The sequence below is a fragment of the Rattus norvegicus genome, chromosome 15, assembly GCF_021556685.1.
Source record: "Rattus norvegicus strain SHRSP/BbbUtx chromosome 15, alternate assembly SHRSP_T2T, whole genome shotgun sequence".
In the NCBI taxonomy this organism is placed as follows: Eukaryota; Metazoa; Chordata; class Mammalia; order Rodentia; family Muridae; genus Rattus; species Rattus norvegicus.
Window position 1 is genome coordinate 24,678,733 of NC_141548.1, and position 11,862 is coordinate 24,690,594.

The 11,862-nt window shown below is 43.7% G+C and overlaps 1 long non-coding RNA gene across 2 annotated transcripts; it reads left to right on the forward strand.

Annotated features, from left to right (window-relative positions):
- Positions 1–5,301: 5,301 nt before the first annotated feature.
- Positions 5,302–11,862, forward strand: LOC148000908 (uncharacterized). Of its 2 annotated transcripts, XR_015638727.1 has the most exons (5): positions 5,302–5,440; positions 5,519–5,666; positions 6,639–6,697; positions 9,459–9,557; positions 11,531–11,862. It is a non-coding gene; the product is annotated as an uncharacterized LOC148000908 (long non-coding RNA). The 2 variants fall into 2 exon arrangements; XR_015638726.1 differs by lacking the exon at positions 5,302–5,440 and having other exon boundaries at positions 5,451–5,666.

Genomic DNA, 11,862 nt, shown 5'->3' on the forward strand with positions numbered 1-11,862 from the left:
ACTGAGCCATTCTCCAGCCCCCACTTTGAGTTTCTGATGCCCTTAGTCCAACAGGCTAAGAAGTAATAACAGCATTAGGAAAGCGATTGATCCAGATTTACAGGCGGGAATTGGATTGCTTCTCCACAATGGAGGAAAACGTTGAATGGGTAGTGGAGGAAGGCAGTCACGAATACTAAGACCGCGTGACCAGATGCAGAAATGACATGCGTGTTTCTGTCATATTTTGCTAAGAATATGCTTGAGTAGATATTGGGTTTTCGTTTCTTGATTTCCTCATCAGGTAATGTATATTAATTGAAAAAGTATCAATGGTTATCATATTTAAGTTTTGAGATCCAAAAAAAAATGTCCCTCAAAGGGCATGGCCACTTATTCTAAAACGTATAATGCAGTTGTGATTGTACCTGGGATAGCTGTATCATTTAGGCATAATTATGGTTATTGTTTTCATTTGGAGATTAAGCGTGAAACAAGAAGATATGATTAACTGCGTACCAACTTGACAAGCGTGAGTTTGCCGTGACTGTTCTTGGTTGTCAATTTTACTACGTCTGGAATTAACTAAAAATCAAAACCCAAGCAGCTAGTACAACTGTGAGGGGTTTTTCTTTTTTCTTTTTTTTTTAATTTATTTTTTAAGATTTTTATTTTATTGTATATGAGCACATTGTAGCTGCCTTCAGACACACCAGAAGAGGGCATCAGATCTCATTACAGATGGTTGTGAGCCACCATGTGGTTGCTGGGAACTGAACTCAGGACCTCAGGAAGAGCAGTCAGTGCTCTTAACCACTGAGCCATCTCTCCAGCCCCCGAGGGGTTTTTCTTAATTAAATAATTAGAAGTAGGAAGACCTTCAATCTGGGCCATGCCTTCTGGTGGCAGGCGCTATAAAAGTCATGGAAGAGGGAAACCGTTGGCTCCCTGCCTGCCTGCCCTGGCTCCTGCTAGCAACTTCACTCCTTCACTGGAATTAGAGCCTGAAGACCAGCTGAGACTTCCAGTTTTGTGGGCTGAACAAGCACTGAATTCTGGATTTTCTGCTGGTGGACACCCATGGTTGGACCGACTGGACCATAACCTATAAGAACTCCAGTAACTCTCCCCCATTTTTTAAAAAATGATTTATTTATATACTTAATGTATATAAGTACACTGTAGCTGTCTTCAGACACACCAGAAGAGGGCATCAGATCTCATTATAGATGGTTGTGAGCCACCATGTGGTTGCTGGGATTTGAACTCAGGACCTCTGGAAAAGCAGTTAGTGCTTTTAACCGCTGAGCCATCTCTCCAGCCTGTAAGTCCCTTTAAACTATGTTCTCATTGCTCTCCTAGAGAACCTTGACTAATACAATGAGGTGTCCTTATTTTTCCTTTTAGGAATAGTGTAAGGTTTCCAGGGCTGGAGAATAAATTAATTACAAAAGGGAAGGAGCCATTGGCCAATGTTTCCCTAAGCACTTTGCATTACCTCTACTAGGGTTTGTGACTGATGCCACTGTACCCAAGTTCAGTTCCTAGTACTAAAAAAAAAAAAGTAAAGTAACTTATGCTTTAAAAAGAAGTAAGAAATAGCTACATGCTAGATCCCATGCTGAAAAAGGTAAACATGTGGAAACAATAGAATTTACTGATCACCAGGTACATGAAAGGGAAGGATGGTCAGACCAAATATAGAAGGCTGTCTGAATAAGGGTTTCCATGGCTGTGAACAATCACCATGACCAAGGCAACTCTTATAAAGCACAGCTTTTAATTGGGGCTGGTTTACAGTGTCAGAGCTTCAGTCCATTATCATCAAAGCAAGAAGCATGGCAGCATCCAGGCAGGCCTGGTGTAGGAGGAGCTGAGAGTTCTCCATCTTGTTCCGAAGGCGAGAAGACTGACTTCTGGGAAGCTAGAGAGGTCAGAGCCCACCCCACAGTGACACACTTCCTCCAACGAGGCCACACCCACTCCAACGAGGCCACACCCACTCCAACGAGGCCACACCCACTCCAACGAGGCCACACCCACTCCAACGAGGCCACACCTCCTAACAGTGTCTGTCCCTGGGCCAAGCATATTCAAACCACCACAGGAGGCTTTGTGGCAGTGAAGCTATTCCACACAACACTGCAATGATACGAGCATATCGTTACACACTGGACCAAAGGTGGAGGAGAATGTTTGACACCGAGTGATAACGCTGATGTAAATGATGAACACTAGGTGACAGGCATGTGCGAGTGTAGGATCATCCCTGTAACAGATGTGCCACGGTGTTAAATGGTGGAGGATGCTATGCATGGATGGGAGCACTCTGCACTTCCCATCTAACTGCGTTGTGAATCTAAGAATTCCCTCAAAAATATCATTTGCTAACTTAAAGACAAATCTTAAGTTTACTAGGAAAGTTGTAAGGATAATACAGAAAACTTAACAACAACAACAACAACAACTACTACTACTACTACTACTACTACTACTACTACTACTACTACTACTACAAATCTTAAACCAGGAGGCCAGGCGGCCCGGATCTACAGTTTCAGAACTTGGTAGTGCTGTAAGTTCAAGGGCTGAGCTCTGCACTGTGTTCCAGACCAGCCTGGCCTACAGAGTGTGACCCTGTCTGAAGAGGGGGTGGTGGGAACAAAGCCACATAATACATCAATAATAAAATCTTACACAGTATAACAATCGAGCTCAGAGCTAACTTCGGTAAACGTCACTGCTCATCCCTGAGCTGCCATTAGATTTCGTAAAGTGTTCCAATAATATTCTATACGGGAAAAAACTCAGGTCCCCTCCAGGGGAGAAGGAAAAGGTACCAGGAAACGTTCACTATTTTTCTTTCTAAAGATTTATTTATTATATAAGTGCACTGTGGCTGTCTTCTCACCAGAAGAGGGCATCAGATCCCATTACTGATGGTAGTGAGCCACCATGTGGTCGCTGGGATTTGAACTCAGGACCTCTGGAAGAGCAGTTGGTACTCTTAACCACTGTGCCATCTCTCCAGCCCTATGCCAGTTGGTAAAGACCTGTGCTTTCCCAGCTCCTTCCTTCAGTTTAAAGCCAGGAACTTAGGAAAGAAAGGACACAGCATTCAAAACAAACAGAGATGTGACGGACAGAGTGCGAATAGCTCAGTCCTTAGAAGGCGTGACAAACAAAATGAGGCTGCCACCAAAACAGAATTCAAAATGTGTGGCAGAAGTGCAAGCGACTTCAGAGGCGCCAAACGGAATTTTGGATGAAAATTCGGATTTTCAAGAAAGCGTGAAGCTGTGCTTGCAAGAAGCTGAAGAATGGAAGGAAAGATTGAATGCATTTATCACACGGGAAGAGTCTAGAACTGCTAAGGACATATGGAACATGTTTTAAATTACTTTTAAAAAACGGCAAGCGTATGGGTTAAATTGGCCAAACATGAGAAATTGGACTCAGTTGTAGAAAGATTGGAAGAAACCCTCACAATATGAGAAATTTGGGATTGGATGCCTGAGTGGAGAGTGAAAAAAATCGATTGCTAAACTGACTTACTGTGCAGAGGCTTTTGAATTCAAAATAAAAACAAAGCTAAATGTATATAGTAAGTTAACAGATGGGAGGGAAGGAATCAGTAAGATCAGTTGGTGACCATAGTAGAAGTTTCCACACAGTAAACTGTTTTCTCACAATTATTATTTTGCAGCTTGGTGTTTTCTTCTTTATTGATTATTTTATCTGCTTTGTTCCTGTGACTTCAGCCCCCTTACATCTATGTCCTTAAAAGAAGGCAATAAAAGGTCGGAATGTCAGGGTTCTGAGCCCCTGAGGCAATTAGAGAGGGAGTAGAAACCACAGCAATCATCGGACATGACACAAACTGACAACCAAGAAATCTAAAGCAGGGCAGGCATGGAGGACAAACAAGGGGAAAGGAGAGAGAAGGGGTTCCAGTGGCTGTGTCCGCCATTACTCGTTTGCTACAAGGACCTGGAGAGAAAGCCTCAAACATTAAGGTCATGAAGAAGGAAGATGGTGTTAAATAACGCTTGAGTTTGAAATGGAGGCCAAGGTCCCTTCTCCGTGTACAATGGAACCCACTCCAACCTCAGAGAAAGCAGCTTCACAGACAGAGAGACACTTTGCTCACCGTGGGCAAAGTGGAGGGAGAAAGGCAAGTCTTAGAAGTGTACTAGAGGTCCTGGCGTAGCTGACCCAGAGAGGCACTATGGCTGTGAAATGGTGTGGTTGATACAGAGAAAAAAGAGAAAAGGCATCCTCAGCTCAGAGATGAAACTGACTCCACATGGAGGGCTAGATTGAGCAAACACGAGGGGAAAACCTTTGACTCAGGTCTTCTATTCCAGAGTTGGGAACTTTTCCTACTGTCACCAGGACCCACTCTGGTTATTTCTCTTGACTCTTCTTGCCCACAGGATGGCACTTTAAAAATAGATGGTCCTCTTTGTACTAGAACTTCACCCTTCAGGAGACTAGGGCCAAAGAACTTTGACAGCCGTCAGAGTAAAGGAAGGTGCGGGAAGAGTGGAACTCAGAGCTCCTGGGACGGGAGAGACCAAAGCGCTGGCAGAATGTTCTTTCAGAACGACTTCAAGGAAAAGAAATGAATTTTCACAAACAAACAAACCTAGAGGCAACTAAGTTAATAAACACAACGCAGACTCTTTCCCAAGCAAATACGGAGACCAGTGCTGAGAGCTCAAGGAGAGGAAGCCATGAGGTGCTAAAGTCCAAAGCCCAAACCAAAATTTCTTCCAAAGAGACTGAAAAAGATTGGTGAAATATCATCAAAGCTACTTTGTTCTTTACAAAAAGGAACACTCATAGCAATTGTTTGAGAGTTATTTAGGCTGGAGAAACCTTGATAGCTTGTGAGGAGAAAATGCCTTTATAAATTAGGTGTTTGGAAAATACCCTTAAGTTCCTCCTAGCTTTCAAATTGGTCAGAGATCCAAGACTAATCACGAAGGAACCAACCCTCTTGCAGACTATATCACCAAGGAAGAAGGACTATCCAACAATGTCATGGAGATCAAGGGTCTAGAGTTCTATATGGGATCACGTGCTACCCCCTAGAGCTGGGGTCCCCTGGCCAAGGATTCTTCACTTGTTCTGACCCGGTCTGTCCTAATGCCCATCTTCTAGAGAATCCTAGTGTTTATCAGGATGTTCAAGGTTATCTCTCCGTCCCACCCGCACTGAAGGCCGCTGGTCCGAGTGGTTCCTCCCTTATCCTCTTCAGGGATCTGATGTTACAGCAAAGCCCAATGTAATCTGTTACTTTCTAACTCTTTGTTGTAGCTTCCCCATCAACAGTTCCCATGGCCGGGAGCTAACACCCAGGAGCCGCGGAGACGCAATTCAGAATCTCCCTTCCCGACTCTGACACATAAATCAGCTTGAAACTGCCCGGGGCGGGAGTATCCACACTACTATACAGGCAAGTGCTGTGTGAGTCCAAGTGAAGCTTGGCTGCAGTGCTCCTCCAGCTCCCCCTCCAAATCCTCTTTATCCACAGGTCCATCGCCTGGAGAGCAATTCTCCCTTGTTCTTCAGTCAGATGTGGGCGTCACTGATGTAGAGCTCCCCAGTCACCTGGTCAAGGGCAATGTCTGCAGTCTACTTCTCTTCTCCTGCCTGCCCCGCTCCCACCCACCCCCAGCAAGGTAAGTAAAGAGTAGCATGAAGCCAGACTAGATCGGCTGCTGTGCTGGTCCAGGCTTCTCTCGGCTGGAACTCACTCTGCTGCCACTGGCTTCCAGTCTTACTCAGTATTCAACATGGTGAGAGAATGGCTTCTTTATGCTGAGCACTGCCTTTGGCATAGGTCTTTGTAAATTCATTTTGATTTTTGTCACATTTATTCAGTGTGTGTGTGTGTGTGTGTGTGTGTGTGTGTGTGTGTGTATGTGTGTGTGTGTGCGCGCGTGTGCTCTTGACTGTGTGAGTTTTTTGAAAACTGTTGGTGATGTTTTCAAAGCAAGATTTGGCATTAAAACCATCATTATGGCTGCTAAAAAAAATGTCAGCAAACTCGGAAACTGCACCAGAAGTTGCTAGCGTTTTCAAAGAACTCAATTCTGCATAAAATCCACTCTCTGAACTATCTTATCGAGCTACACAACTAGGTTATTCTAGCCAGACAACTTCTTGCTGGGGCAGGTGCCTGCTAATTAGGTGTGCAAGAGCTTAAATAGGAGTGAGGGCAGGCTGGCTGGCCTCCCGCTAATGCAGAAGGCTCCTCCTGTTAAACTGTAAACATTAGGAAATGCCAGCATCTTTTTAGTGATTTCAAAATAGCACACTGGCTCCTGATGGTTTATTTAGAGAATACTGCCTTACGCGTAAATAGAAAAAGTTCTCCTCCTCACTGTTTTTTATTAGCCCTTGTTATAATTAATTCAGCAATGTTCTGGAAGCAACAAAAATAAAAACTACTCTGTTATTAGGCAACCATCAGACTTGTTCCCAAAAGAATAGGCCAGAATCTTTCTCCCCATATTTTATTTCCTATTCGACATTATTAAACAAAATAAAAATGTACAACACGTACATTAGGATGTTTTCAGTCATAGTTTCTTAAGCTCCACAAAGTCTTTAATAGTAATAATAATAAAAGGATGTATTTATTACCTCAGATGACAAGAAGTCTCAAGGGTGGGCAATTAGAGCTTCATGGATCCCACGAAGGACGCAGGTAACTTCCCTTTTCTGCTTTGCTATCTATCCTCACTAAGTTTCTTTTGCTAACCACGCTGAGGTCCCAAGATTCCTGACAAGCACTGTTCTAGACATCACCACCTCAGACATGCATCTCACAGCTGAGCTGGAACCTACATCTGTGACTTATATCCTACCCCGTCTCCCTCCTCTCCTCTCTCCTTTCCTCCCCCTTCCCTCCCTCTCCTCCTCCCCTCTCCCTCCTCTCCTTCTCTCCCTTCCCTCCCCTTTCTCTCCCCCTTCCCCTCCCTCCCTCTTCCCTTCCTCCTCCCCTCCCTCTCCCCTCCCTCTCCCCCTCCTCTCCCATTTTTAATTCCCCCCTCTTCCTCTTTCCCCAAGCAGGAAAGTGTGTAATGCATTTTATCAATCTTCTTTAAGGTGAGCAAAGTCCTTCCACCTCAGCATGGAGCTATGTGCCTGTTAGGACGCTGAGCCAGGATTGCTGGGAATTTGCAGATAGACTGAGATATACAGTGGTACCAGGCTAGCCCGGGCTATACTACAAGATTTGTCTGAACAAAACAAAACAAAACCCCCCTTCCAACAATGTCTCAGCAAACTTCTCTTTAAATTTTATTGCTATGATTTGAGTCTCACACACTGGAGCCAGTCATTCACAGGGAGCTTGGCCAGCACTGTTTAGCTCTCCCCTTAGGCATTGGTCTCTAGAAATGGTCTGTCTTTTGGAGGTGAAATGAGTCTTCTGTGGAAGGAAAGTCTTCGTTGGTTTAGGTTAATCATTATTTACCCTGTGGTTGCAGATCCACTGTCGCTGGAGCCCAGGAAGGCAAGCAGAGAGGAATTACCTGTGGTTTCCCAACTAATGCTAGTCTGTCTAAATGCTCGCTGAGTAGAACACATGGTTTTGTGATCCGTCGGTGGAGAATATTTAATGTAGTATATCTTGTATCAAAACAACACCCTTACTTTAGGAGATTCTGGTGTCCCTACCATCTGTGGGTCTCTGCAGTCATTCAGGATCTGCCTTTGTTAAGGCCGTCTTCTGTGTAACATCCAAAGCTTCTCAATTCTTGTGACTTCTGTCAACCATCTGCTGGGGATTAGTACTTATGTCCTAGAGTCAACTATTTTTTAATGAGAAAAAGTATGAATAGTTTAATTAATTTAACAACTATGTATTGGGTACCTGACATGATCTGGGGATGTGTATTATAAAGGAAAATGACCAGGCTAAATTACTAGAATTGAGAGTTAGGGAAAGCTCTCCGAGGAGAGACATTCTAGCTAAGATATGAGAAGTTTGTCTGGCATGGATAGGTCACACTTCTGAGAGCAGACTGAAGAGTCACAGAGCTTGGGAACACCAATGGAGACGGTGATGATGGTGATGGGTTTGATGATGACAGTGATGATGATGGTAGTAGTGATGGTGATAATGAGGATAGTGGTGGTGATGATGACAGTGATGATGAAGACGGTGATGATGGTGATGATAGCAGTGGTGGTGATGATGATGGTGAGTCCACTACCTTGGACCTGATATATTTTTGTCCTTGGAATAGGAGTGGCTTTAATTCTTTGTGTGCTATAATAATTTATTTATCAGGATACACAAGGTTGCATTCACCTTTTGTGATTTTCTTCCCCTAATTCTTTTTATTTTAAAGATTTATTCATTTATTATATATAAGTACACTGTAGCTGTCTTCAGATACACCAGAAGAGGGCATCAGATCTCTTTACAGATGTTTGTGAGCCACCATGTGGTTGCTGGGAATTGAACTCAGGACCTCTGGAAGAGCCGTCGGTGCTCTTAACCGCTGAGCCATCTCTCCAGCCCCTCTTCCTCTAATTCTTTTTTTTTTTTTCTTTTCTCTTTTTTGGAGCTGGGAACCGAACCCAGGGCCCTGCGCTTGCTAGGCAAGCGTTCTACCACTGAGCTAAATCCCCAATCCCTTCCTCTAATTCTTAAGGCAGCATTGTTATCCTGGTTTTCTAGGTGCAACTCTTAGGCCCTTTGCTGTAAGAAGTCCTCACTTCTGGGTTTCTACTAGATCGACTTCAGACCTCAGGGTCCATGTCTTCACAGACTTTTCCCATCTGACCTCACTGTCTGAGGCCATCTGGGAAGTTTGAGGAGGATTCTTTGGATCTAAAAGATGCCTCTCGCCTTCCCATCTGTTTCTCAAATAACCCCCACTTCTCGTGACTGCAGAGACTAAATACTTCTTCGTATAACTCACAGTTATTCTTACAGAAAAAAATCCTTAAAATCCTCCCCTTCAACCTTTGCTTACCGAGTAGCTTCTAAGCTTCGGAACTTGAGGTTAGTTACACGATATGATAATGACTAAAACTCAGTTCCCCACCTCTTTGAGCAGTCTTGCCACAGGAAATGATATATCGACGTGAGTGGAATTTGTGTTGTGAATTCCACTCTACAGTTTTGTGAAAGAACATATTTCCGGGAGACTAAGTAGGTCTTGACTCGAGGCTTTAGCTGTGTCTCCATGCCTCCTTCTGCTACAGAATTCCATGCAAGAATTAGAACAGAGACTTATCCTATCATCAAAATTAGCATCGGCGCGGGTTCTGATAACAGAATACAGCACTTTCCAATCCTGTCCCTTCACATTTGACTTTTAACTAGAATCCTAGGCTTAGGCAGAAATCTTCAGTCTTGCCAGTCTCATACTATTTGGTTTGATTTTGAGACACTGGCCTTCCATGACCAATCCCCTGCCTCTATCTCCCTGTCTGTCTGTTTGCTGTGACAGGTTTCCCACTGCAGCTCAGAATGGACTGGAGTGCAAGATCCTCCTGCTTTGGTCTACAGTCCTGTGGTTTCAGGTCTGTGGCATTGTGCTCAGCATCTGGTGAGTTCAAGGCCAGTTTGAGGTACATGACACCTTGTCTTTAAATATATTAATGAACGAAATTGTTTACCTAGCCAAGTTTAAGTAAGGGTAGCACAGCAGAAATCAATGAAGCCATCTTTTTTTCTTTCTTTCTTTCTTTCTTTCTTTCTTTCTTTCTTTCTGCCTCTTGCAAGTTGAACCATCTCTATTCACGCTTAAAACCCATCTTTATTCCTAAGCCTGGAAGGTTCCTCCCTATACCTGGTTAACCACAACATTATTTTGGCACTGAAGTCATGACTTATATTTTAGGGTAAAGCTACACTGGGAGGTTTGACTTAGTGCATCAATGGCAATGAACACTTCTTAGAGTGATGTCACAGGGAAGCTTTCTGAGAGTGATGTCAGAGGGATGCTCTTCTGAGGGTGATGTCATAGGAATATGGAGACCCAGATGCTTGACTAGCTCCTCCATGATCTTGTCAGTCACAGTTCCATATGTTCTTTACTAAATATTTGAAACTAAATATTTGCAAGTGGGTATGAACTAAATAAACTAAGTTGTTGGCCCAAAAGATAGTCTTAAAAAACAAAATTATTTTTAAAAAATATAACTCCCACCTTTTTTGTGATAGGGTTTCATGAAGCTTGAGTTGACCTGTTACTTGTAATATTCCTACCTCTGCCTCCTGAGGACTTAGTTAAAGGTGGCCATCACCATGCCAGACCATTTGCAAAGTTTGTGTGTGTCCATGATTGTGTGTGTTTGTGCGTGTGTGTCCATGATTGTCTCTGTGTGTGTGGAAGTATGTGTCCATGATGATCTCTATGTGTGTGTGTTTGTGCATGTGTGTGTGTGTGTTTGTGTGCACATACATGTGTACTTATGTCAGGTATCTTTCTCAATCATTCTCTACCTTATTTAAATTTTAAAAATTTAAATAGATGATTTATTCATTTCATTGTATATGTTTTGCCTGCATGTACTGCATACAGGCTTGGTGACCTCAGAGGTCAAAAGATGGTGTTGGATCCCCTGGAACTGGGGTTATGGATGGTCACAAACGACCACCTAGATGTTAACAATCAAACCCGGGCCCTCTGTAAGAGCAACAGACACTCTTAACGGCTCAGCCCTCTCTCCAGTCCTCCTTAAATGTTTTCAACATTTATGGACATACAGGCATGGGAAGGTTGGATGACAGATTTAAATTTTGCTTCTCCTTTTTAAACTTTTTTGACAGGGTCTCTCACAGGCTTGGGACTTGCCAAGTATGCTTGACTGGCTGGCCAGTGAGCCCTGGGGATCTGTCTGTCTCCTCAGCTCTGGGATTATAGCCCAGGCCACCACACTTCACTTTTTTGTTTGTTTGTTTGTTTGTTTTTTAATGTGAGTTCCATGGCTTGAGTTCAGGTTCTCATGTTTGCAAAGCATCAACTGAGCTATCTCCCCAGCTTTGCATTCAGTTTAGAGATTTTGTTGTTTTGGCTTGTTGGTTTGTTTTCAGACAGAATCTTGCTATGTAGACCAGGTTGGCCTGGAACTTGCAGCAATCGAGCCTTTGTCTTCTAAATGCCTGCCTAGGTGCACATGCCTTAGCCTTGCAGTTTAAGATCCAACATTTATCGCATTTATATTTAGATATTACAGACATTTACATATAGTATTAGTTTAATCCGGTCTGTGATTTTTGGGAGAAGGCTTCACTGTATAGTTCAGGATGACCTGGACTCACCGAAGTCCTCCTGCCTCAGTCTCACTAATATAAATATTTAATGGGCATGCGCCACCCCACCTTACTGTGCTGTTTCTGGGAGTTTCGTGCATTAGAGAATTGACACTTCGAAGCACAGCATAGATGCCGCTGTACTGAGACGACAATGGCTTACACATTGGTAGCGTTATCAAATGTTCTTGGTTTCCTGGGCTGTAGTGCAGTATCTGTGGTTTAAAAAAACAAACAAACATAGGGCTTTGTTTTTCTTTTAAGAATCTGATACTGCATCTAGGGAGATGGCTAAGTGGGTAAAACATCTTGCTGCAGAAGTCTCATGACCCGAGTTCCATCCCTGAAGCCTACACTCCTACACACAAAGCCTTGTGCTGCTGAGCGACTGAACCAACCGAAGACTCCGCCTCAGTGGGAAAGGCTCATCCCAAACGCCAGGCGGCACCGTTGGATGTGCTGGGGCTCCGGATGCAAAGGTGCTGAAAACCATCATCCACCTGAACTTCCGGTCTACTTCCTGGTTGTAGTTGCCAGCTACCTCATTCACTGCCATAAGCCCCACCCCCTTTAATGAAAACATCTTGCTTTATTCA